The following is a 27,053-nucleotide window of genomic DNA, read 5'->3' as shown; positions in this document are numbered from 1 at the left end:
TTCTGGCTATATTACTCGAAGTCTAGTCCATATGGGTCATCACCTGGTTCGCGTCCATTCCATACAATTGTTGAATGTAAGCTATCGCAGATAAATAGGTGTGTCTAACATTCACCTTCATGTCTATATTCACCTTACCCTCATATCATCACCGTATCATCAACTTACCCTCATATCAGAATCCCGTAACAACCATAATGCCAAGAGCAAAACTTTACTTGCACTGACAAACAAAGTTTGTGTGCCTCTTACGGTCAATGCCACGGTATGTGATAGCCGGAATGTGACCATCAGGAGTAAGATAGACTTATGGTTATAGTGACAACTTTCTTTCATTAGGAATCAGCCAGGAACTTGAAACTTGAATCCGTACGAAAACTTAGCATGGAAAAAGGTCATTATGTAACCTCTCCATACTCGTTGATTTTCGGCGCCATTTGATTACACTCACGCACCTACAAGGTCACACACAACACCACTCCCGCCAGCAGACCCATAGTTCTAGTATGATACGATAGTACAGCACCGAATCGAATATGATCGGATATAAGTGAACGACCTACTGTATAGACTCTACATCTTTTTTTATTTCATGGACGATGAGCTACTTTCTCACCAAATTTAGTTGAGATCCGACCAGTAGTTACCGAGAAATAAAACACCACATACAGACACACATACACATGGTAGGAACTTATAAGCTCCCGTATACGTACACCTGCATCTAATAATACACATAAATGCAATTATTATTGTATGCATTTTTATGCCGTTGTATATACATGAACAGCTACTTTTCACTATATTTTATCGTTCTAGCTCTCAATATTTTACCATGTGCAATAATAACGATATTACAAAATAGAGTGAAACCTGTCTTTAGCAGAATCGAGCGAGACTCGCAAAAATTTCCGTTAAAGCAGGTTTCCGCTTAACAGAGATAGATTTTTACTTTTTAAAAAAATACGATTCAATTTTATGTCCTTCGATTATGGAAGGTAGTTTAGCAGCCCATTCATTACATATTTCACCATTTGGATCATATGATCACCACAAAATTCGTAAGAAAAGCTACCTCATGTCTTTTGCATAAACTTTCTAACTACACATTGTATGCTTTGAATTCCGTTTCACCCAGGTTTTCAGCTCGCGTTTTAGCGTATTCCTATAATATAGGGTCCGATATGCGGTGATTTTACGGTTTGGCACTAACAAACCATTCCCATACCACTCCATTAATGATTTATTTTTCAGTTTCTTTAACTTATAATTTTACTTTCCCATTACTGCAATTTCCTCACCCCTTCTAAATTTCCATTCTTTCTTTAGAATCTCGTACACCAGAGTTTTACCGATGTTGAACATCTTCATGATTTGTTTACATTCAATCATCCCTTTCTCTAGCATGAATACTTTTACCCTGGAGCTAAGATGAAACACAACCCTTGTTTTACACTCTATAATGACTGCTGCCGAATCAATGTAAAAATGTAAGTTTAGAGCTGTATTGGTAAACGTTTTATTGCAAGGTGATTGATCAGGCGTAAACCCGAGAGCTGAGAAGGTCAAGGACAACAATAAACAGGAAATTACTGTATATTTCTGAGTATTGGTGGGTCAAGGAACATTTTGTTTCCTTAAATCTGGTATGTCCATGCTTATGAGATTCCAGAACCATACCTGCTGAGAGCAAGAGAGAGAGGGTATCAGAAAGCGCGAATGAGAAACAATGACATAATTCTCTCATATGCTTTGCACATGAATTTCGGAGCGTGATGTATTTCGTCTAAACCTTGCACGGTATACTTCAGAACACAAGAGTTTTCTTTGGAATTCCGAAAGTCCTTTAAATCCTTCACTGCTTATCTTCACGACATATGATAGAGATTATGACTCTTGCTTTTTTGCTTCAATTCCTTTTCGCCAGAACCTTGTTTTGTCAGTTTTCTCCTCATATTTGCCAGCTGTCGGTAGTCGCTATACAATCGGAACAGAAGTACACCTACAAAAATGGCTGGCAGCTGACATGCTTCGTACGTCTAGCCGAAAATTGTGAGAGTAAATATGAATAGTGGCTGTGGAAGGTCAATACTGTCCAGAAATATTTAACAGAAGAACGAATTTATCGCAGACATTGTAATGTATAAGTTTGCCCTTTCACAGGATGCCTAAAAATTTTCTAAACGCTGTAGTCCGGAACTCAGATTTTTCCATTAAATGTTCGTTTTGCTTTCCATTGTCCGCATAACATAGTTTCTGCTTAATAAAGGGACTTTTATATGTTTTTACTCCAATCTTCATGGGAATGTGAAATATTTCCGCTTTTAGTAGTAACAGAAACCATTTTGTTCCGGTAATTAATTACTATATAGTTATGATACCGTTAAGTTAGAAAGTCCTGGGAATAACCTATTCAATAATAACGTTAACGTTATTGATACATACTATATTTCAGTCAATTTTTCTTAACGTTATTTAGTAGTAACAGAAAGTATTTCGTTCTTCTAATTCGTCACTATATAGCTATCCGAAAAGTATAGTAACATTATTATTTCATAACAAATGTAAAAGTTATGAATGCTACATAACGAAAAAAATAACAAATATATTGCTACACTTGGATGAATTTCCATCTTTTTCATTATTTTAGCGTTAAGTTAAATCAGTAAGCCTTGGGAATAACCTATAAAATAATAACGTTATTACAATATACTATATACCTATCAATCTTTTCATAAGGTTATTTAATGATAACAGAAAATAGGTTGATCCTGCAATTCGTTACTCTATAGTTATTTGATAAGTATAGTAACATAATTGTTTCGTAGCAAATATATAAAGTTACAATTGGTACATAACAAAAAATAACAAATATATTGTTATGCTTCGCTGTAGTTCCATCTTTTTCGTTACTTTAACGTTAGCCTTGGGAATAACCTATAAAGTAATAACGCTATTACAATATACTATATACCTATCAATCTCTTCATAAGGTTATTTAGCGATAACAGAAAGTAGTTTGCTCCTTTAAGACGTTATCATTATAGTTATCTGATAAGTATAGTAACATCAGTGTTTCGTAAAAAAATATATGAAGTTACAATTCGTACATAACGCATTGTGTTAACTAATATATTACGTTACTTCCGTCTATTTCGTTATGTTATAGTTATGTTAAATTAGCAAGCCCTGCTTGTCAGTGCAGCTCGTTTTCACTGGTTCATAAATCATCATCTTTTATTTTTATTTATTTATTTATTTATTTATTTTGAAAATGAAAGCTATGGAAACGTAACCAGTAATGTGGAACAGTTTAATGTTGTTCACGAGAGAGGATAATTATAGTATCTCATCATATCTCGATAACGAGAGTAGAATAAATTTTTCACAAATCAGTTTCGTAGAATCTTGTTTTTTGTGCACTAATATTATTTACTATCAAGGTAGCCCAAGCCGAAGTCCAACCTGGACCGTAAAGTTTTTAACGAGGTGGGCCGGCGCACGGTACTTTCTAATCATTTTTGGAACATGAAGGAATCTTGAGTCATTGGAACTCAAACTATGAACCTCGTGAATGACATCTTTGCCTGCTAGACTTCACGAACACAGAGGTCTTCAGTCAACCAGTAAACAAATGCTATACTTTCTAGTATTCGCAGAAAAACAGACCATCTTTCATGTTTATACGCGATATTATAATAGGAAAGAAGAAAGATAGGAGGATATATGTACGAAAGTAAAAAAAATGAAAGACGGGAGAAATCTTTGTAATTTTCTTCTTGTTCCCTATTTTCTTATTATTATTGTTTTATTATTATTATTATTATTATTATTATTATTATTATTATTATTATTATTATTATTATTATTATTATTATTATTATTATTATTATTATTATTGGTATAATAGCAGTGCAGTTAACATTAATTTCCCGTATGATCCTTCGTACATTTGTGCCTCACATCCTCGTGTCTTCTTCCCACAGTACTTAAAACTACACTCGGAATTTGCTTCGTTTTGATGGACTCGACTTCAGTTGCAGAATCGAGTGGAGTCAAGTTTCAAATAAAACTTTCTCCTCCTTGAATTTGCCCATCCCTAAAAAGTAGGATCAGCTGAGTTAAAAGCAGATACGAGTTACATGTCTTCAAGCTCTGCTACACAAGAGCAAGGGCGGATCCAGGGGGCGATCAGGGAGATCACCACAAGAAGAGAAGGCTTTCTTATTTTATATATAATTTAAACCCATCCCAGAGTTTGGAGCTCTTAAAAGTAGCTCTAAGTTGCCTTATTACAACCCACCGCGCCCCCAGAATTCCATCGTACATCCACCTTTGCACAAGAGTATTGGTGAATAAACACTTATTATTCATATTTAGTTTGCAAATCTCAATAAATAATCAATATTTTCATTCACTTCCATCTACTACTGTATTCTACTGAACTGTAATGACTTTTTTGTATAAAAGTAATTATTTGGTTTTCAATAATTGTAAATGTATAAGTTCAATTATTTACCAGGAATAGAGTCAAATAGGAGTGTCTTTGTAACAAGGAAATAACAACATGGACTTCGAAATCTCTTTTCACAGACTGTCGAGGCTTGAGAATCGACGAACTTTACTCTTTCAGGTATCGATTACCTCGAAACCGCGGTTGCCAGAATTAGCCCAGGATAGGGGTTTCGAGGAATCGGTACCCGAAAGAGTGAATTTTGTCAACTTCTAAACCTTTAAAACATCTTTAAAAAATGACAATCTCAGCTAAACCAGAAGATTTTTTTATTCTGAGGGAAAAAGGAATGAAATCTGATTTCTAGTTCTGCTCTCAGTCCGTGCCAAAGTACTAATGGAAATATAGCCAATCAATTATGATTATTTTGTAGAACATTCCACTATAATATCACAGGAAATTCATCTACCGGCTTGTTTCCTTGTGAAAAAGTGTAGAGTATATTACTATACTATGTAAAGTATGTGTATGGCCGCGGATGTGTGATAACAATCAGAAACAGAAGTAAAATTTAAATTACAGTAATGGTTTTCTGTTAATAGTTTTATATTAACGGGAAATTGAAAACCTACTTTGTTTTAACATTTTGTGGCTTTAAATTTCTATTGAGGCTTATACGCTTCCCCGTCATTGAATAGGAAAATGCAGAACATATTTGGAATTTGATTGTTGATTCCAATATGTTTCAACCATCCCTTCTCCGACCTGTTCCTGTGTGATATGTCGTTATATCGCTATCGTTCTTATTTATATTTTCATATATCAACATTCGATATCGCAAATGTATGGACATGAATATACAAAGACAGCAATTTAAACTTGCTGCACGGTTGCGGCAAACTATCTTTTGCAGGTCAATTGGCTTGCCGCAAGCTCTACTATGCTAGCCAATTTGCTTGCTGCAAGCTTGCGGTAAACCAGTTAGCTACATCAGGGGAAGACTTGCAGCAAGCTTGTCTTCACAAATGAAAGACAAGTCAAATGATCTCAAACTCAAGCTAAATATAAGCGAAAGTCATAAATGGCAAGCCTTATTAAGCTTATTGCGAGTGAATTTGGATAAAACATAAAACAGTAGAAAATCTGTCAATATATATCGATCGTCTGGCTAAACCCATTCTACTATACAATCCTTGAGTCATCTACGACAAAGGTTCCTTCACCTTTCCAATTATTGAAGAAAATGCACAGCCGTAAAAACATGCACGGCTCCGATCCGCTTCTACGAAAATCAATTGTATTAATAACCATAACGTTTTTACTGTGATAAATAACGGGCGACGTTGCTTCTTACCAATATCCAATATCTTGTACTATTAGCAACGAGTACTTAAAATTTCTACATTTTTATATAAAAATGCAGAGAAATGTTTCGCCTTTAAACATAGCATTCAAATAAAGTTTATAGTATAATTTAAACCTTAAGTTCATATTAAAGTATCTGCAACAGTTCTGTATTCTTTTACGAAATACCTAGGCTCAAATATGTTGCCATATATGTTTACATTCATGTTTTGTGCATAAATACCACAATTCATTATGCCTCCTCGTTACCAAAATAGGAGGAAATAAGGAGCGACATTATAGGTACGTGGAACTAGGGTAATACACGGCACAATTTAAAAAATAATAAGGTTTTGTCCTTTATTCAAGATGAATGCTAAAACGACGCTAACAACGCGAACACTACCTTGTCGCCAAAATTTAAGAGGTCAGCTTCACGTGGTTTTTAAGAACAACTGAAAATCGAACGCGCGCTGGCTTCTTACTTCAACTTCCAGAAACGCGTCTCACAAAAGAAGCTTGGGTTGCAATCACTGCACCTTGCGTTAAGAAAAAATAAGCTTTTGTGTATAAGCCAAAGCGAAAAAAAAAATAAAATAAAAGCAACAGGCACGCTTGTGGCAAGCAAGCATGCTGTCTGGGTATTATTCTAAATTTCCGATATCGATATTTGGGGACGGGTGAGGTATAGGGGCCCGTAAGACTTGCGATGCATGAAGAAATAAAACATGCTTTTTACGATCATGTCTTGTAATCGTAATTTCTTTATTACTACAAATTGCAATGCAAATATATCCACTTTCAAATTTTGCAATATTATATCGTGTAATTTCTTAGGCGCTAGAACTTTTCTATTCCCTTCAAAAGAAACAACAAAGCACGTGCCAAAGCAAGTGCTTCGAACTTTGAAGTAGAATTTATCATAAGAAAGTTTATTGTTTCTGTCTCTTGTAGTGCATGGAGTTAGTGTCAGAAACCACCAAAATATTTCACGTCCTGCTACCAGTCTGCAATTTTACACAGTTCTTATATGTATACCAAAGGACAAGAATCCGCCGGGAGACACTTGATCTGACGTCCGGAACTCATGTGATGACGTCATCAAAATGGCGGACAGCTCGATTCAAAAAATAAGCCATATCTTCGTTATTTATTAACCGATTTTCTTCAAACTTGGCTCATTTTAAAGAAAATTAAATTTGCAATAAAACATGTTACCAAAATATTTCCTCTAAAATTAACCGTTTCGGAGTTATTTAAGAATGTATTAAATTAATGAGTATTTATTGAAGAAAAATACAAAATAACTCCGAAACCCTTAGTTTTAGACGAAACACTTAGGTAACGAGTTATATTGTTAATTTCATTACCTTTAAAATGAGCTATTAACGAAGAAACTTGGTCCATAAATAACTGAGATATCACATATAAACGTGTTAATTACATTATTAAAATGGCGGTCACGACTTCTAACAGATAGCGACAAATTCAGCCAAAATACTTCACTTCCATATACCAGTCCCAAATTTTACACAGTATTTATATACATAATAAATAATTGGAAAATACCTGGAAGACACTTGATTTAACACGCTGGACTCCTATGTTGACGTCATCAAAATGGCCGTCGGGATTAAAAACACAGGTTTGCTTAAATACACTTAACTCCGTTACCAATCATTTTATTGAGTCTTCCAACTGTTCCATTTGAAAGAGCATGAAATAAGTTACCAAAATTTTATTCGATTTTAAATGGTTTATGGCGATGACAACGTGGAAGGGGGTAAAAAATCAATGTTTTGAAATGGTTGCTGTTGGCTTAATATATTTTGCAATGACATTTCTGTTATTACAAGAAGCGTTAACTCAAGTAAATATACATTACATCAATTGCAATGTTTCATGCCTGTATATTTTTTTTTATGAGTGATTCATCTTTAATTATAAATTATACCACGAAAGAGTGAACATGAAAATAAAAATAGTTATTTACATCTTTCAGTGGATCCAATACTCTCTTTTTACTGATTGGCGAAAAAGAAAAAAGAACTTTTCTTTTTTAGGAAGGGTAACAGATATTTACAACAATTTCTCACAATGAAAACATATATAGTCCGCATGGTTTATTAACGCGGAAGGCACAACTATTGAAAACAACGCAAACTTTAAACAAAGTGACAAGTTTGTAAGATTAAACTTAATTTCTGCATTGACCCTCACAACTACAAAGTAAAGTGCAAAGTTCGTGCATTTTTACACATCGACAGTGCGTGCAAATCTATTTGCATTTGCATGCTATCAACTCTTTTAGCTTTTCCATGGTGAAGTTTGGGCTTGTCGACCAGAGGGGCTCGTTGTCATATGCGGTCTTCTTCCATCCCCACTCACAAGGATCCAAGCGTTGACTGTTCCGTTGAAGACAGTTTGTTCACAAAGAACGTTGTAGGATGTCCCTCTTCAAGTGTTGCAACAGAGCGTTGCTGGTTGGTGGAATATTTTCAATGGGTCTGTTTTGCTGGGTAAAGAGAATCCGCCTGGTCTTATTGACGGTCTCTGCAGAACTTGATGAATGACACATAAGAACTACAAAGCGTTGAATGAGTAAAAACGTGTCGTCACCTACAGAGATGTTGTCCAGAACTTGAGAATATGCCGAAAAAGCTTTGTCTACATCTCGGAAAGTCATCCACGTTTTCCATGCAGTGGTTTTACCAATACTTACAAAACTTGACACAGTATCAGCCCCCGTAAATGCATAGAAGAATGGCAAAAGATCTGGAACTCCTCGTGGAACTTTGTTGTGCAGCTCGTGGATCGGAAGGTATTGGAGGTGCTTTCCACTACCGTGTTCCATCCAAAATTCTTTCAGTGTATTGAGTCTAGAAAAGGCATACATAACAATTACTACCACGTCACTATCAACAGTTTTCACCATGACCTTAGAACAACCCGAGTATTCCATGGCATGCCATACATGAAGTAGGAGACGGCCATCGGCTTTTTCATGCAATTCGGAAGATATATCTTCAAATGTCGCCTCCATTTGCGATCCAATTACCGTGTCTCTGTAGGTGCATATTACTTTTTTCCGGCGGGGAGATTCATTTTGACCAGGTTTTCAGCTAAAAATTCAGAGCTCTTCTTTGGTTTTACTGTGAGCAAGCAACTTACTGAAAGATTTGAGGATGACATCATTAGATTTTACATTTATTCTGACCCCAGCCCTCTCGACTGTCTTACGTCAGTTTTTAGGTTTCCTTCTAAGTAGCGGTCAAAAACTAGGTCAACTTTTTCCACAGATCTTAATCTCATTAGAATGTATGGTTTAACAATCTGGTTGCAGTACTCTTAAAATGTCCGCAGGATTTAGGGACAAGCATATGGATCAAGGCTGCTGCATCGATTATGAGCGAAAAAACTTCGGGCACATGAATAGTGGTAACACCGAACTCCACTTGACTCGATGATACAGGACAGCACGTCGGATTTTTTATTGGTTTTCTGAGCTTACCGCGGTCTGATATGGAAGGTGGACATGAGCTATTTTCATGGGCAAAGTACGTTTTGACGTTAATTCCCCTTGATTGACTAGTAACGTACAACTTGGCAAAAAGAATACTGTCTTTTCTCAGGTCTACTATTTTCTGTTTGTCTTTGGACTTAACTGTACCTTTCTTAGCACTCATCAAGGGAAGGTTGTTTCTTTTGATGACTTCATGGATGGAAACTTTTCTAAGCCGACGCACCACGTTGCAAACATTCTGTGATAGAATATTTGTTTCTTTTCTAATAATTCGGTAAGTAACAGAGGTCACCACTAGCAAAAACAAAATAATGTTTTTGCGTTTTCTTCAAGTAGAAACTTTTGCCATCTACTAGAAGAAAATGTACGGATCTTCTTTTCATCCAAGGGGGGCGGTGGTTCAGTGGTAGAGCGTTCACCTCCGGTGCTTGGGGTCCTTGGTTCGATCCAAGCTCGCGCCTTGTGGACTTTGTGGTGGACAAACCCCGTGCTCGTGGGTCTTCTCGGGGTTCTCCCGTTTCCTCCCACTCTCTTCATTTCACCATTTCATTCATTTCTCATCATTACCGTCTCCTTTAGCCTAACCGGCATATACGTGGGACGTAAGACTCAAAGTTTCATTTCATTTTTTTTTCTTTTCATCCACTTCCACATTGTCATCGCCGTAAACCATTTAAAATCGAATAAAATTTTTGTAACTTATTTCATGCTCTTTCAAATGGAACAGTTGGAAGACTCAATAAAATGATTGGTAACGGAGTTAAGTGTATTTAAGCAAACCTGTGTTTTTAATCCCGACGGCCATTTTGATGACGTCAACATAGGAGTCCAGCGTGTTAAATCAAGTGTCTTCCAGGTATTTTCCAATTATTTATTATGTATATAAATACTGTGTAAAATTTGGGACTGGTATATGGAAGTGAAGTATTTTGGCTGAATTTGTCGCTATCTGTTAGAAGTCGTGACCGCAATTTTAATAATGTAATTAACACGTTTATATGTGATATCTCAGTTATTTATGGACCAAGTTTCTTCGTTAATAGCTCATTTTAAAGGTAATGAAATTAACAATATAACTCGTTACCTAAGTGTTTCGTCTAAAACTAAGGGTTTCGGAGTTATTTTGTATTTTTCTTCAATAAATACTCATTAATTTAATACATTCTTAAATAACTCCGAAACGGTTAATTTTAGAGGAAATATTTTGGTAACGTGTTTTATTGGAAATTTAATTTTCTTTAAAATGAGTCAAGTTTGAAGAAAATCGGTCCATAAATAACGAAGATATGGCTTATTTTTTGAATCGAGCTGTCCGCCATTTTGATGACGTCATCACATGAGTTCCGTACGTCAGATCAAGTGTCTCCCGGCGGATTCTTGTCCTTTGGTATACATATAAGAACTGTGTAAAATTGCAGACTGGTAGCCGGAAGTGAAATATTTTTACGCTAACTCCAGGCACTATTGGAGATTTCAATCCCTTTTGGCCTTCTGGGACTGCTTATTGACTAAACGTGAACACATGAAAGCTATATGTAGACATGCACTTAGGCAGTGTCAGAGATTTTGAAAAGAAAACAACCTTTAATAATAATAGTAATAATAACTATTATTATAGCAATGGGGTTTACAAATAGGGTCCCATCTCTTTATCTTCCATGGGTGGGCCGCAAGTCTGCTACGCCACTGTTTTCCCGTATTCTGCGTTTGTCTATTTTTCGTTTCGTGTAGTTGTTTGTTTTACTGGTTTGATGATTTTATATTAAAAGTTTACATAAAGTAACTTTTTCTTTTTTATGTGATTCTTTTTTTATTGGGGGGAGGAGAGAAGAATAGAAACACTTTTCTGTGATATATGTTTCTTGTCATTCGTCTTGTTTGAACTGCTTAAGTAAGAACATTTTGTAACTTTTGATGTCATCCAATTCTGTCACGATAATAACGTTCATTCTTGACAATTTGTTTTATTCTCTTTTATTTGCAGTTTGCCAAACTGATATATTTGTAACAAAATTGAGGTTTGGTCCAGCACCTTTCGAATTCTCACCAAACCCAACCGCCGATCTTTCTGGGTTGCCTGCCATTCCACAAAAAGCAGAATAGCAGGTGGTAGATAATACACTTTTAGAGTCATGTATACAAAGAGTTGGTAAAACGCACCTTTTTTATTTTTATAAAGTAAGAATGAACAAAGTGAGTCTGAATCTAACTACTATCTGCAACAAACACTTCATATTGTTGAATGCAGATCAGCTCGTTGAATACAGAACTCATCACTATGCAACTGTAATAAACATTCCACTTGGTATTGTTTTACCTTTTCTTTTTCATTTTCTCTTAGGTATGACACTATATTACTCATATAATACTTATTCATATATAGTATACATACAAGACAGCTGAATGGAGAGAAAGAAACGTAGTTATAACTGACTAGAATAAATCTAGGATCGGGATATATGTCTTAAATGGCAGCAAAATTATCTTTATTTTGATACAGCATAAGAAAAACATGAAATCGTAGTACTTATATAGAATAGGTCATATGGTGAGCTATAATTTCAGTAAGTGGTGAAATGTGCATTATAGTAGATATTATACCGTTTTATTGAGGCATATATATATATATATATATATATATATATATATATATATATATATATATATATATATATATATATATATATATATATATATATATGTGTGTGTGTGTGTGTGTGTGTGTGTGTATGTATATATATATGGTAAGTAGGGAGAAATTAGATCACCTTGGCAGAAAACTTCAAATTGGATATTTAATATAAGTTCTATTTAAATCATATATCTATTTAACTCTATTTAACTCTATTTAACTAACGTTTTATACCTCAGATATCCAGTCTCCCGCCTTGTGCCTTTTTTCGTCAAAGCAGGACATACGACCAATTCTACAACTGCATACGTTATTGACTGCTGTTGAATTTGACGATTAGATGTTTTCCTCTTCGGTACTGTCTCTTTGCTTTCATTTTGTCTTTAAGAGCATGAGTATTTGAATCTGATGTCAGATACAGAGAAGGTGTAGGGTATCTTCGTTTTTGCATCTTGGTGTGTTCTTAACCGGAGAAGGTTCTAATTGAATCTATTTTGCTAGTAGAAGGGGTTGCTCAATTGGCTTCGGAGGCGTGAGACTCTATTGATAACAACGGTAAACTCGTAATTTCATTCACAAGTTTGTTCCGATATAGCTGATGGATTGAATCCAAATATACCAGTAAACTCAAATCTTTTTATATCATTACCAACAGTGGCTGGCAAATTCAGGGGCGGACTGGCCCACCCTGCTACCCTGCAAATGCAGGGTGGGCCCCCCAAACAGGTGGGCCCCCTCCACCAATTTTAAAAAGATGTGCTCAATTAAACCTACCAGCATCAAAAATATGGCAGGGTAACTCTCGCAAACTTGTATTTTGCATAAAAAAGACGTAAAGTTAAACTTTCATGAACAGACCTTATTCTTCTTCACGTTTATCGACTTGAAAAGGTTCCGTCTATGAGACATTCAGGCCCTGAAACATTGCGAGGTTTGTGATACAGCAGCTGTTAAAAACGAGCACGTTAACTAGTACTTTTTTAAATATAAGAAACACATTAGATTTCAGGCTGTTATTGGATTTGGATACCATTGCCTACTCCGGTCCTTTTACAAGCCGGCGAGTGGCAATGTTTTAAAGAAACTATAGTTTCGTAGATATTGTTGTGGAAAGTGAAGGTGGAGTCGGAACGCTTTTGAACTGCATTGTCCTCAGACAAAGCTTCGAAGAAAGAAATCGGATCAGGCTTCGGTGTTTTTTTTCTCTCCCCTTTTCAGTGCGGTAAAGCGAAAAGAAATTAGTCGCCACTATCAACGATTGTTTTATACAAACCTCAAACAATTACTATGAAGTTGCTGCCCTCGGCTTGTTTTATTTGCATATTACATCGAAGAGCAAATCCGATAGCAGCAATTCAATTATTGGAAAACCAGTTACGTGTCGTTTGTCATGGAAGACATGTAGTTGTGTCAGTATGGATGGTAGGAGTGGTTGTAAGGTTACTGTAAAGAAAAAATATAAAAGTGGTGCTAAAAAGCGAGAACACAAACGAAGATGTGATTTATAAAAAGCTGCATCTGACTCAAAACAACGTAGGCTATTTGAATCTGTGAAGCCCCAAGAAACAAATGAGCGTGATGTGACTCATTCGAGTACTACTGCAGGACAGTTGCCAAGTATTTTTTTTTTTTGTTTTTCTGTCTAAGGTGTTTATAAATTATAATGTATACACCACGTCTTTGGATGATTTCAGTCAATTGTAGCTTATCTTTTATGGCTATTTTTACTTGAAATTACACAACTTTAACAGGCGAACACGAAATTAACTGAACTGTTTGCTGCCGCGTAGTGCTTTCAAACGGGTCAGATCAGGCTTTCATGGGTTAGGGGTCGAGTCAAGCCTGCTTGAGACATGGGTCTTGTCAGGTCACCTACGCTAGGGTCAGGGCTGCTCTAGCCACGGGTCGGTTCGGGTCAACTTTCTTATGCGCCGTTTCGGCTAAATCCTTCTCGGGTCGAGTTGAACTTCGACCCGACCCGACTCATGACCCGAATAGGTTTTAACCGAAACGACGCATAAGAAAGTTGACCCGAGCCGACCCGTGGCTAGAGCAGCCCTGACCCGACCTGTGACCCAAGGAGGTTCGACTTGAGCCCTGACCCGATGAAGGCTGACCTGACCCGTTTGCGAGCAATAGCTGCCGGCACTGGGCTCAGTAAGCGTTGGTGTAACTTCTAAAAGTGCTGAACACTTATGCTGTCAGTCAAATCAGTGTGTATATCGTGTAAATTCCTTTAGTTATTTAAAGTTAATTTAAAATAAAAGTGTAGTAAAATGTAAAAATTATTTGTGATGTGCAAAGTAGGTATTCATATGAAAAGAGAAGTTGGGGCCAGCCGAGGAATGGGCGGACTACACTAGACGATAGACGATATCTAATCTTTCTGCGACATGAAGATATGATATTATGACTTACTTATGTCAAGGAAAATCTTGCGTTTCGAAATCTATCGCAAATTTACCTTCAATCGCATTGAGACCACAAAGTTACAGCTTTTTCAAGTTTCCAACACTGACGCCATGTCTGTTGTCTCACCTGACATGCTTGGGGGGGGGTGAGTTGTCTGCTAAGAGCGGGGTGTACTTCCTCGAGATTATACAGCAATATTTAGACGAGTTTATGTATGTGGGTTACATTTTCTTCTCGCCAAAAAGACAGGTACAGAGAGAGATTGCGGCACATTCGCGAGGAGACTCCCGACTGAAGTAAGTGGAATGCCAAGTATTATAGGGAGCTAGCTTTAATGCGAGGCTGAGGAATTCAGAGTTGATTGGCAGGTTACCCACCCCGTCGCCAAGAAACGGTCACTCGACGGCCCTGGACAGGGTTGCCAGTGCGTTGTCAAAAAATTCAGCTAATATTCACTTAATTCAAAGAGTTTATACAATTATGCAATTCCTATCGAAGATCCCTGTATATGTGGACACACGCAAAATAGGCTGTGATAACAAATGCTTCAGTTTTTTCTCCCTCGCTTCTTCGTCGCACTGCACTATGGCCTTCCTTATTACTTCTATAGCTTCGCTGTGTATAGTTTGCCCTCTCTTACGCTGTGAAACCATTGTCAAATGAATAATAAGCACCAAAACCGCACCCACAACAGCACCCAACAAATAACCAACTCACACTAACTCTTCAGCATGACATTCATGTGACAAATTATTAATCCTGGCAACGCTGACATATAGAAGGAGGGTAAGGGAGTATTGCAAGAGTCAGGCAGAAAAATTTGTTGAAATTGTCCCCCTTTGCCTCAGCCCCCGCTGGTAAACAAGCTAGCTCCCTATAATACATTTTTTACATTTTTATATAGTGGGCCCTCATTTCAGTTTAGCAGGGTGGGCCCTATGGTTGCCAGTCCGCCCCTGGGCAAATTCCATCTGTTTTTGAAGATTCAGCGAACACTTAACTTTGATATTGTCTTTCCAGTATTTTAGTGAAGCCAAGATGTTGCCTGCTAATTGAAATATGCCTTTAATGGATTTAAAACACGAACATCAAGCGCCGGCAGAGCATGTGTTGTGTGACGTAGCAACAAATACTAGCATTAAAAACCAAATATAATTTTCACATAGTTAGATAAAGGTTATTTCGCAACAATGAAAATTTACATTTGCTATTTTTCGCCACTCAAAAAAATACATGTCCCTAAACAATGGTGACTCGAACTCTTCTGGCGCCAAATGAACAGCGTTTTTCGTTAATACTCATTTCTTCTGAAATGTGGCACTACAATGCGCCCCACTTCGACGCAAAGAGTATTCTTTTAACGCCGAATCACAAGGATTGTTTTGACTGATTCGATTTCCCCCACCTATATATATATATATATATATATATATATATATATATATATATATATATATATATATATATATATATATATATATATATATATAAATTAACAGAGGAAATACACCGAATAATTTCACAATGGGATTGACTTACCAAACAAAATATATCAGGATATTACCTGTTACGTGTACAGTAGAATTAGGAAAAGGAAACTGTGATCTTTACCACGTAGTACTAAATAACAAAGAACGACAATGTAAACTGCTATGTGAAGTCACTTTAGAAAGTCACAATAACAGTGCCGCAAAGCTGTTGAACACGCAAGACGTAAGTTTTATGCCATATAAAGTGAGAATTTCCATTGTCTTTGTTTATGCTTATAACCAAAACCGAGACGCACATGGGAAATTTCCCTGCTATGCCCTAGCTATGCTGCTGTCGTAACTCGTTAAATATAATATGTGATTTTAGTGGACACCTAGGAGAAATGCGTTTGTTTAATTTTTAATCGTGTTCCGTACAGTCCAGGTATTTTTATTCAATACGGAACAGCTGTAATTATATTTCGGCACTTTAAACTCAATCTGCTCCCAGAACTCCTATCTTGATAAAATTCGAATACAGTAAGAATGCATTTAGTGCTAAAAATGTTATAGATAGATAGATAGATAGATAGATAGATAGATAGATAGATAGATAGATAGATAGATAGATAGATATGGAAAGATGTACAGGGTAGCCCAAATTAGGTATACTGTCCCGTATTTATTGAATCATGGCCTTTTATGTTATTTACTTACTTTTATCCATACAGGTTAATTAGTTTCTTCATTACTTGCTCTTAATTTGTTTTTACTTATACCTTAAGCACGGATAAAATCGAAGGAAATACATTCATTCATTAATAAAATAAACGTCATATTTCGTCAAAGCAAGTCTGGATACCTACTTTTCTGCCTTCATCTATCTATCTCTTTCTCTCTCTCTCTCTCTCTCTCTCTCTCTATATATATATATATATATATATATATATATATATAAAGGGTATATAAATGGGGTATATAAAAGTCCTCTGTTATTTTAAGAGTTACGACGTTCTCAACTTAAAGTGAAATTGGACGAGCTGTTTGGGCTGAACACTCTTTATGCGCCCAATGTTAAATGAAAGTGCAACGTTGCCATTTGCCTACACCCACAATATAAACGAATGAAATTATTATTTGAAATGGGCAGTGACCACCGACAGTGACACGACCACAATAACATCATACACTTACGTCTTGGACCAGGTAAGTTCAACGTTGCTAATTTATGTAAAATTAGGCACATAAAAATTGTACAGTGAAAATGCCTCGTCCAATTAAAGAAAAAATCTCACTTTAGATTCCAAGTATTATGTTTGGAGACGGTTACTCATTTTACGTCGTATTGCAACTCCGATAGTAACAGAGTTGTATTATGTCAATTAACTTTCGAGATACCCTATATATATATATATATATACGGGGTGTTTCGAAAGAACACCGACAACATTTAAGAGGTGTTTCCTGACACTAAAATAAGAAAGTAAGGTAGACCAACCAGGGTGCACAAATGCTTCTTTGAGAGTTACAAAGATGCCGAAGATATGAAGAAAAAACGTACTTTACAGGTACATAGCTCCTGAACTATGAGACCTAATATAGTTTGGTAAGCCTTCAGTTAGGAACTAGCATGTGCCGTATCCAGAAATCCATGTTTCAGAATCCTAAGGACTCACGCAACAATTTTTATAGAAGAAGTTGTACTTTGGGCATATAATTTGAGGTGCTCAGCAACTACCTCTATAAAAATTGTTGCGGAAGTACCACAGAATTCTGAAACAGGGATAGGTCTCATACTAGTAAATAAGTGAAGTTTGACCCGAGTACGGTAGGTCCCATAGCTTTAGGTCAATGGAACTATAAAATTCATTCTTTCATGTTTCCCCCAGCGTATAACTCCGAAAGGAGGCATTAGTTCACCCAGATTGGTCTATAGTTTGTGTTACGTTGTTGTCAGGAATCACCTCTCAAACGTTGTTAGTTCTGTGTTGAAACACCCTACTATATATACTGAAACACCCTATATATATATATATTAGGGTGTCCCTCATTGTAGGTAAATTCGCATAATACGAACAACCAAAAAATGTATACTATGTTACCATAAACACGCATTACTGAAATAGCAGCTCTCTACGACGTTAACCCGTGATGACTTGACGAAAAATTCATGAAATGGACAATTTCCAACCATGATAACGGCAAAACTGATAGAGACAGAGAAACCAAACTTTGGACGAAGTAGCTAGAGACAGGGCGACATCTGTTCGCGTCTTAAAAAGCAGCACCGGATGAACAGCGGAGCGAACCCAAGACAAAGTTTTATTTTTGTAAATGGAAATACCTAAATTGTATGTCATTGTTGAAAGGAGCAATGAAAATAAAGATAAAAGAGATTGTTAAGACAGATGATTGTTGCAAACTTTTTTGGAAATAACGTGTAATATGTGTTGGCACACACAGAGAATGATGTACTAAGGTTTTGTACATCTTAAATCAGATATTGACAATAATAGTTTGCGTTGACTATAAGCCTACAAGTATGCGATGAACAGTGTTGCTATCAACAGAAGAGAATAATTGAGCTTGGAAGAGATACAATAACTCCGAAAAGGTCACTAGTGCTACATGTTTTAAATCGTATAATGCAAGGCGATAGGAGGAGAACCGTGGTTATGTGAGATCGATATAATTGACCGAAATATATGATATCTTGTAAAAGCTGACAAGTAAGATTTTTGAAAGGTGGCAACGCTGCACAGCGGATTAGTATCCCAACAACCTGGTTAAAATATTAAAACATCGCTCAATTTGCATGGGCTTATCTACTTGTGGGCTTTTGAGAACGTTGAAAACCGTGATGAAATCAACAATAAAACAGCTGTTGTCGGGCAGCGTTTCCAGCTTTTACAAACTTTAGTTCTCTGCTTTAACAAGATACCAAATAAATCTGTCAGTACGTGATTTACCATCCTCACATAACCACGGCTACTTGTCATGCTCTTCTGCCTTGTATTATTGGTTTCAAACCATACAGCACTAGTGATATTTTCCGAGTTATTGTATCTCTTCCAAACTCCATTTCTCCCTTCTGTTGAAGGCAACACTGTTCAACGGTTGCTTGTAACATACATTCAAAGCAAACAATTCTTGTCAATATCTGATTTAAGATGTACAAAACGTTAGTACCTCACTCCCTGTGTGCGACAACGTATATTACACTTTATTTCTCAAAACTTCGCAACATTGATCTGCCTTAACAATCTCTTTTTTCTTTATTTTCATTGCTGCTTCCAACGATGATATTTAATTTTGGTCATTCCATTTACAAGAACATAACTTTGTCTTGGGTTGGCAAAATTGTTCATCCAGTGCTGCTTTTCGATAACCAGGCAGATATCGCACTTTCTCTAGTTGCTTGCTGCAAAGTTTCGTTTGTCTGTCTCTTTTAGTGTCTCCTTTATCAGGGTTGGAAATTCTAAATTATACTATAATGTGGAAACGCCATTTTATGACTTTGTCGTCATGTCGTCATGGGTTAACGTCCTTGTAGAGAGCTGCTATTTCACTAATGCGTGTTTATGGTCACACAGAATACATTTGTGGGTTGTGCGTATCACCACACGAAATTACCCAAAATAAGGGACTATATATATATATATATATATATATATATATATATATATATATATATATATATATATACCCCTTTCTGCGGAATCTTGTTTATGAAATAATTATTTTTGTATGTATTTTGTAATATTTGATCCCAGTAACTTGTAACTGATTGGAGACTCTGACCCCAGAAAACCCTCTACTAATTCATTTTCATAATATTGAAGTATTGCGTGGTTTATAGTGCTTCGCTTGGAACATGCTAATGTAAGGATTCATTCCTTATTTCTCGTTATTCTTATAATACGCACTTTAGAACACTTAACAGTTGGAAGTACTAATTTTGTGCAATATATTGAGTATGTATCTAGTGATAAACAAATAGAGCATGAAAATGAGAAATATCTGTGATTAAAAGTTAACAGTGTACGACATAAGTGAAAAATGAGTAATTCTGTTCAAAGTATAATAAACAGATTCATGTGAATTTAAATTAGGGCTGGCATTTGCGGAAAATTAGCCGAAATTATTTTATTCTAGTTAAGTATTAACGGCTTAAATGCCGGTGATAGCGGCTCCGAAATATAAAAATTTACAGATAAATGAACAACATCAGTTGTAAACAGGCAATAGAACATAATATTACAATCTTTTGAAACCGACTTTTTTTTTATTTAACCTGGAATGAATATGATCTAGTAATGTAAATGAATAAATAAATGTAGAGCGGAAAATAATAAGATGGGAGTGGCAACTCAACCAAATAGAAAAACTTTTGAATTACCTACTTTTTTATAAGCACATAAATTTGTAAAACCCACGGAATAAAGTCTTACTTGGTTTCACAATAGAATTGTAAAAGTTTGGAAAATATATTGGAAATTCATCTCTTTTGTTTATAACATAAAGAAATAGGAAATTAAATTAATGTTCTTTCCCATAAAAAATGAGGTGATATGTGAAAGTAATGTAGAAAGTGCCGCAAATGTGCCAGAGAATTTATTTGTTTTGTCTCATTGTGTTTACAAATCATTCTTCTTTCTGTGTACACCCACTATCGATGATATAGGTGCTTCCTACGGACATACTCAATCGCTTCTACTAGGGTCTGCCTGCTATTCCCCTTCTCTGAATCAGTTTCTTACTCGGTTTTATTCGTGCTTTTTATTGCCACCTGTGACAAGTTGTTTTGCTTTTTAAAATTTATTCTTCGTTTGTGTACGGTATGTTTGGCGCCATGCGTGCATACGATGTAGTTACACTGACTCCTCCTAAAATAAATTTGTATCCACTAATGCCACCCTCTCTTAATAAAAGCTTTCTAAGGCAGCAAGAATGCATTCTTCCGAAGCGAGATATCACTTTATGTTACAACGTAGTACAGTAAGAAATATTTTCACTTCCGTATTGTAAATCCTTGACCTAACAGGAACATGAGTTTTATATAGGAATGCGCCCCATTCCAGGCTCTAGAAGTTTATTCACATAATACTGTAACAAGACGTTGGATGTATTACTAGTAGGAAACATGAGAAGGGAAGAATTCATTTTTTCGTTATTTCAAACAGAGCGTAATTTGCAACACTTAATATTAAAGGTTAATAATTTAGCGAAGTAATGCAATCCACACGATTAATCATTAAATACAGACGACACGCTAATAAGATTTAGCGAAGACTAAAAAACTATTAAAATAAGAAAAATATTTGTCATTAACATCTAAGAATGAACAACGATAATGAAAGAGAATGGTTCTAGGTAAGGTAATGGTTCTAGGTAAAACAAAAACAAAAAATGCCATTTAGTGTTGAAACCTTGGGTTAAGTGCTGGACGAAATTTAGTATCGCAGAACCAAGTTAACAAATTTACCGAGTGAATTGGATAATTTATATTGGTTTGTGATTAAGAATGAATAAAAGTCAGGTGAGGGAAATAGTAAAAGTTAAGAAGGTATTTGTTGCTGTTAGTTGACATTGACATTGTGTTTTGACATTGTGAGTAGTACTGCATGTGGAGACGGAAGGAACTATTTGTTGGAGAGGTACATTTGTTATGGTTTGGTGTCGGTAAAATCAGTGTGGAAATGGCGCGTATGCCAAAGTAGTGTCATATCATATTTGAGTTTTTTCGAACTGTGACGTAACCTGACGTAATTTAACAAACATAACCTACTAAGTGAACATTACGGCAGTGTATTTCTGCATATTGTACAGAAACTGTGTTTTATGTTTACAGGTGGACAGTTACTAGTATAAAACAATGAAAAGTGCAATTGAAGTTCGAATCATTCCATACATACCCGTTACCACTACATTCGCTCACATATTTACTCATCGTCCGTAACGAGCTTGCTCCCGTCTGAAAAACCCTTGCACTATAGCACCAGCTAATAAGCTTCACATGGCCCTGGCTAGATTATATAGCATTAGTGCTTTTTAATGAACTCTAGTACAGGTTGACCATAGTTTTATATCATATATCATGATGCCGTATTTATGCGGAAATAATAACACTAGTTAACAAAGGTTTTGTTACATAGAAGGAAATACCTGTTCTTAAAGGAACTTTTTGCGCTGAATTCGAATATGCACTCGGTATTTCTCCCTCACGTACGATTTTCCCGTAACATAGGGATTTTCGGGAAAATCCCTCAAAAATTTCCCTTTTCGTTTATTTTGCACCCCAAGATCTTGTCCCCTTGCACATACTAACATAGAAATTATACCTAAGTATACCTTGATTCATATTTAATAAACCCTCCAAATTTCGTAATAATCGCTTTATTCTTTCTAGAGAAATAAATATGTTTGTATGTATACTGTGTGTACTGTTTATTGCACCTTATAGTAATGCTTTCAGATCTCTTAAGTTGAGGTAAAACGTTTTGCTTTATTACCACAAACACATATATAAAATATAATACAATATAATTTACAAATGTGACAATTTACAATAAACAATAATACAAATGTACCAAAAGGTCATGAAAAGACAATTAAAACTATCACAATATATGAAACTTCCATTGGGTTACAAAAACGTACACTACTTCCTTCTTTTGTAAGAAATGTTGCATTCTCTAACAAGACTCCAACAATAGTCCCCCATCATTGAAGGATCCCATCGTCCCTGGTACCTTTTCTCCATTGCCATTATATCTTGGTGGAATCTTTCCCCCTGTTCGTCGCTGAGAGCACCTAGATTAGCAGGAAAGAAGCTGAGGTGGGAGTGCAAAAATTGATTTTTAAAGACATCCTACAACCCAACTCTTTGTATTTCTGTATCATGTCCTGTACGATTTCTGTGTAACTCTCAGCTTTGTTATTGCCCAGAAAGTTGCGCACAACACACTTAAATGCTGTCCAGGCAGCTAGCTCAATACTGTTTAACTTGCTGTCAAAGCTATCATCAAGCATTAATTTCCTAATTTGGGGACCAATAAACACTCCCGCTGAAATCTTAGCATCACTCAGGTTAGGGAACTTATCTCGCAAATACTTGAAACCTTCACCAGATGTGTCCATGGCTTTGACAAAGTTTTTCATAAGTCCTAACTTGATATGAAGTGGCGGTAGTAATATCTTATTAGGATCTACCAAAAAAGCGTATTTGACGTTGCATTCTCCAGGTACGTAATTCACTCTAGGTTCCCATTCCTTCACTTCATAATGTTTGTCATCAGCTCGGCTATCCCATAAACATAAAAAAACATTGGTACTTCGTGTAACCGCACTGCAGTCCTAATAAAATACCAACTACCTTGAGATCATATTTGCCAACAATGGTCCTTGTAATTTATAAAATTTAGCAAAGTTGACATGGTGTTATAGGATTCCTTAATCTTCACTGAGTGCGCAAGTGGTATAGAAGGTTTTTTTTATTTCCATTATGTAAAAGGACAGCTTTAAGGCTGACCTTTGACGCGTCGATAAATAACCTCCATTATTCTGGAACGTAAGGAATTCCTAGCTCCGCCATCAACCCATTTATATCCGTACATACGCACACATTATCTTGCATTGAGAAATAGCTTGAAAATTGAACATGCCTTTTCCTGTACACTGATATGTTCGTTTCTGTATCCAATAAGTTCCACTGCTAGATCCTTGATCCCAGAAGTTCCGCCTCTTGTTTTGTCAGGTGCAAATCACGGACTAGGTCATTAAGTTCACATTGCCGGATGAAATGTGGCTCGCGAACACAGTCAGGGATGAACGTTGGATCCTTGGATGTACATGTTGATGTCGATGGTTCATCAAGGTCATGATCATCATCAGAGTATTTTGGCCATATCTCTTCCCAGTTGGTAGGGGGTTCGGGAAGTGGAAGTTCATTCCCGTGCGGAATAGGTCTAATTGCGGATTTAACGTTGGGATAACTTATTGTGTATTTGCTTTTTTTAGAATGTCCCTTAACTACTGTGAGACAAAAATAACAATCACCCAGATGGTTGGTGGGTTCTCTCCACACCATTGGTACAGCAAATTTTATGAACCTCCGTTTCCCTTTGGCCCATGCAAGTGAAGTGACGTAGCACGACGCACAAATTATGTTGGGTGCCCAAGTTTTGTCCTGATCTCCCACACGACATCCGAGATATATATAATATGCTTGTTTCACCGATGGCGTAATGGATCTACACTGTCCTTTAACTAGAAACTGGCCACACACATAACAAAAACTATTTGGTGAGTTAACACACGAACGCCGTCCTCTTGACGCCATTGTACTGATCACAAACTAAACTTCTGGTCTTAGTTGGATATAATGCCGTTAAGATCAAACATGAAAGCACTCTTAACAGCAAAGACAACTTTGAAAGTGAAGTTGTGTTAAACCACACGTCAATATAAAAATGTACAAAACTCCCTCACCAGGTGTCAAGAACACAAGAAAGAAAGAAATGCGCGGGGGAGGGGGGAAACGATACCGTAGTGGAAAATTCAGACTGCATTAGTTCATTGTTGTCAACAATGAGTCTGTATTCCATTCTTTCTTTCTTTTGCATTATGTTACATTTGATAACAAATATTGATAACCATTTCATGAACAAAACGAAAAAGCTTGAAGAATTCTATATATATGTATTAAGATATACATATACTGTACGTAAAAAAAATATACGTTGGAAGTACATTCTATTTTTATACACGTTTCTAATTTACAGAGAGCAATACAAGTGTGTTGTTGATTATTGTAAATATTCATTTTTATGTCTGTGTTTGTAGTAATAAAGCAAATTGTTTTTACCCCAACTCAGGAGATCTGAAAGCATTACTATCAGGTGCAATGAACAGTGCATACAGTATAAATACAAATATATTTATTTCTCTAGAAAGAACAAAGCGATTTTTACGAAACTTTTAGGGTTTATTAAATATAAATCAGCGTATACTTAGGTAATATTTCTATGTTACTATATCTAAGGGAACAGGAGCTAGGGGAATAAAATATCTGAAAAAGGGAAATTTTTGAGGGAATTTCCCGAAAATCCCTCTGTTACGGGAAAACTGTACGTGATGGAGAGAAACCGAGTGCATATTCGAATTCAGCGCAAATAGTTCCTTTAAGATCAGGTGATTTTTCTCATGTAACAAACAAAAATTTTAAATTTGTTAACTAGTGTAATTATATGCATGTAGGTTTACTATACGGATTCATAGTAGAAGTAGTAGAAGTAGTAGGAGAAGGGGGAGTAGGAGATTTAGTAGTAGAAACGGGTTATAAATCCCGTAGGGGTTGGTTGGGTTGTGGTCTGGACATAAAATGGTAAACTTTAATGCTTCCTCAAATGTTTCTGTACATTTTACAATCTGTGGATCCGTATAGTAAAACTGCACCATTTTATATTCTAAATTTTGAAATTTTGCAAGCTTTTATTTCAAAAGTACTTCTAACGCAACGTAACCGAACCAAACGTAACGTACTTAACGTGACATAAATTCATTTAACCAACTCTAATAAGTCAGTATTTTTTTCGAATATCTTGATGTTCGGCGACACAATACAAATGCAGAAAACAGACTCATGTGAGTCTTAAGAGGGACAGTCATCTATGGAAGATTAGCCGAAATAACTATTGCCATGTTGTTATCGTTCTCTAAGAAACTAAAAATGCAAATTTTCAAGCGTATTACTTTTACGTTGATTTTATTGAGAGCGGAACTTTGATATTTCTTACACCCATAACGTTCAGATCTTGTTAGGGCAGCTCAGTACGTAGTTGGATTATGAAATCGTAATAGCGTGAGTGTATTGCATGCACAACTGTGATATTTCTGACACGTTCTTGCACACATATATGTGGGTCAAACACATTTCGATTAAGGTCGCATTGCATTTATTTGATACTACTGAGCATGTGCGATTTAGCTCTGACAAAAGCATGATTATCCGGGTGTATGCAGATTGGACCCTTAGAGCATAAAGGTCTAGATTTGATGGTCAACATTCAATTATCTCTTAAATCATTTTAACGTCTCAAAATCAAATTAATATTTGTAATTAAAAGCTTGCTAATAATTGAAAAAAATACACATACCTTGAAATATATTGTACATTAGATCTTCTTCTCTTCCCGCAAAATAAACCAATAACAAGTTATGTTCATAACTTGAAACTTCAAAATGCAATGCTTTACTTCTTTAACCACGTATTCAATATTTATTTCTTCGTTCAGGGATTTTGACTTATCTGCTCGGGAATCTCTCCTCTGATCATTCTCACCTTCGCTTTTCACTACATACAAGCTACGAGAATTTCGTTATACTACAAACCTATTATATCATTAAACTTGAAAATTTAACATTAAACTTTATACTATGCAATTTGTAGTAAGGTTTCATTTCCACTAAAAAGCAAATTCTGCAAATTAAAAAATCCAAAATGAAAACTTGCAATGATTTTAAAGAAGTTTATTATATACTTTACCCCATTATTTTGGAACTTAAAAATCCGAAGAAAATGCTGGCAAAAATGTGTCGTATATTTCGAAGATAAATTTTGCTTTACATGAATGGCTTAGTAATGGGGTTTTTACACTTAGTCGATCTGTGGTTTATTGAGTTGAATTGGCGTCACTTTCGACGGTTTAAACAGGATTTCGTCAGAATCGCCTATTGTTCCAGAGCGATTAATCGAGTGGCAATTGAATTGAAATACATTCTATTTTCTGTGGTCGGTTTAGATCACATTGCTCAGCGAAGACACCTGGGTTGCCTAGTGTAAACGGCTGATACAAAAAATGTTTTCAACGGAAAGTAAAAGTGTCTTGGAAATGGCTCGTTTCGCGGCTGGTAAGATGTTATTGGTTCTATAATTATATGAGACATATGAATGCTAAAGAAATTCTAAAATGCTCTTTAGAGGAATATTGCTACCAGAGAAACAACAGTGGAAGCAATAATTCATCAAGTGTTTTTAAGAATCACAACTACGAATCTACAAATAAAAATATTAGAACTCTCTGGATATTATGACAATATGGCCTTGTGTCCATCTTGAATAAAATGAAACACAGCTTTCTTACAAGGCTGGCTAGAATATTTATTATAAAAAAATAAACTAGAAATGTAACGGTTTCGGAAGTATAGCACTGCCATCCT

The 27,053-nt window shown here is 35.9% G+C and overlaps 1 protein-coding gene across 1 annotated transcript in view; it reads right to left on the bottom strand.

Annotated features, from left to right (window-relative positions):
- LOC145683385 (phospholipid scramblase 2-like) overlaps positions 1–26,094 on the bottom strand; it is a 1,334,370-nt gene extending 1,308,276 nt beyond the window's left edge. The window contains exon 1 of the mRNA XM_081754718.1: positions 25,991–26,094. The gene's annotated coding sequence lies outside the window, so the exon portion shown is untranslated. The remainder of the gene's footprint in view (positions 1–25,990) is intronic.
- Positions 26,095–27,053: the final 959 nt, after the last annotated feature.

Source organism: Thermobia domestica, chromosome 4, assembly GCF_964235325.1.
Source record: "Thermobia domestica chromosome 4, izTheDome1.hap1.1, whole genome shotgun sequence".
Classification (NCBI taxonomy): Eukaryota; Metazoa; Arthropoda; class Insecta; order Zygentoma; family Lepismatidae; genus Thermobia; species Thermobia domestica.
This window is presented reverse-complemented; position numbering and strand designations above follow the sequence as displayed.